The following is a 2002-nucleotide window of genomic DNA, read 5'->3' as shown; positions in this document are numbered from 1 at the left end:
GTTTGCGATCCGAATGTTTAATGTCTCCAGCGCTCAGGCTTTGCTTGCCAGAGAATTCCCTGCCAGCGAGTGAGCCAATCGAGGTTCCACGACAAAAACAAAAAAAAAACCCCAAACGGCCCAAATAAGGGAAACGTGAGTCTGAGTCTGAGCGGTTCGCACCCCTCGCTGGAAGTTCCGGTATTAGTGAAGTGATGGAGTCTCTGCGCCTCTTCAAAGAGGAAACCAAAATATACAAATACGACTAAAAGAGAATCCACGTCAAAGAGGGAAAACCGCGAATCCTTCATTACATTCATTCACTCGGATCGAATCCTCCCAACCCCCGGGGCCGCGTTCACGCCGCTGAGGTGTAAAACGCGCATTTGCTTCACTCAAAGCGCATAATGCGTCGTGTCACAATGTAACGCAATGGGAGATATATATTTTTTTGCATGTGTGATCTTCCTTTTAATTGTCGTCATTTCCTTTCTCCATTTGACGTTTGCTTTTCAGCACTCTCCTCCTCAACTTCGGCCCCCCCAACTGTGGTGAAACTGCAAATTACCCATCATGCACCTCAGGGGAGTAACTAGAAATCACAGGGCCCCATAGCAAAATTTTATATGGGGGCCATGTGATTTTCTAGTTACGCCCACCTGATAACCCAAGCAGACCGCCTGATGGTGACCCTGCAGAGCCCACCATAGACTCTCTATGACGGGCTCTGCAGGGTCTCAGGTGGGCGGTCACGTCCTCTTACCTGTCATCCCCCGATCCTCTGCCCGCCTCCTTCTCTTCCATGGTCGCTGGCGGGCCCCACCTCCTGCGTCACTGGGCCCCGCCCTCCTTGATCTCTGGGCTCCACCTCCTCCATAGCTGGGCCCCGCCTCCTCAATCGTGGCCCAGCCACCTCCTCCGAAGCTGATGGTTGTCACCGAGTCAGCAGCGGCTGTGAGGAGGAACGTGCCGCTGAACTGATCACTGACAGGTTGTCAGTGATGTGAATAGTGGCGCGTTCCTCCTCACAGCCAGCAGCCTGAGATGCCATAGCAACCCAAGCGGCCCGCACAGCATCAGGGGGGTGTCCTGGCCGGGCCCCCCTGTGCCCCGGGCCCCATAGCGGCCACCTGGGTCGCTATGGCGATTGTTCCGCCACTGATGCATCCGCCTCTGGGAGCCATGACTGCGGCTGTCAGAGTCTTGCAATGCCTCGTGGGATTTGTAGTTGCACAGCAGCTGGAGGGGCCAGAGTTTGCCAACCAAGTGGCATCACAAGGGTAGGGGGCGGGTGACAGCAAAATGACTGACAGTCTGAAGAGTCGGGGGATGAACGCCCCTCCTCTCTGCCGGCGTCCATCACCAAGATGGCTACCAGTAGTTAAGTGTGCGTGATGACGTATCACCAGGTGACACCCGGCAGCCGCATTGGTGACACCCCTGTGCTGGACCATGGATCATCCGTCATCTGCTTGCGGCCTCCCTCCCACTGTCCCTATTCCTAAGCCTCTTTGGTGGGCTCATCTCCTCTCTGTCCCCCAGATTAAGATAAACCATTTCCTTCCGGCGGGCACATGGGAAATACGGACATGTGACTTGAAAAACGCATTTTCCATACACTGCCATTGGATATAATGCGCACAAAAGATTCCCTGCAGCACTGGGGGACCCAGGTTCAAATCCCGGTCAGGGCACCATCTGCAAAGAGCTTCCGCACAGTACAGTGAGTGAGCGTTGTCACCCTAGGACAGGAAGTGTGCCACTGGCAGGATCACCAGGTGCAAATAAAGAATATAAAAATAAAAAACCCCCCCCCCAAAAATGTGAATGCGTCCACCCCATCGAAGGGCTGTAAGGCAGCAACATATTACATATTTCTTCTTGGCTTTCGACACTTTAATTGCCTTTTATGTTTCTTTTATATAAAGATACAACTTCTGTCATTGTGTTATTTCTGTGACCCCCGTTGTGGAGATTTTCCCTCACTTCCTGTCCCTGTGACACCCATGCAAAAAATGGGGGT

General features: G+C 53.2%; 1 protein-coding gene across 1 annotated transcript in view; it reads left to right on the top strand.

The window, feature by feature from the left end:
- The window catches only part of NAV2 (neuron navigator 2), a 224746-nt gene that overhangs the window by 195669 nt on the left and 27075 nt on the right, over window positions 1-2002 (top strand). The window lies entirely within an intron of this gene.

Source organism: Nanorana parkeri, unplaced genomic scaffold (assembly GCF_000935625.1).
Source record: "Nanorana parkeri isolate BGI_ZX_2015 unplaced genomic scaffold, ASM93562v1 scaffold10, whole genome shotgun sequence".
Lineage (NCBI taxonomy): Eukaryota > Metazoa > Chordata > Amphibia > Anura > Dicroglossidae > Nanorana > Nanorana parkeri.
This window is presented reverse-complemented; position numbering and strand designations above follow the sequence as displayed.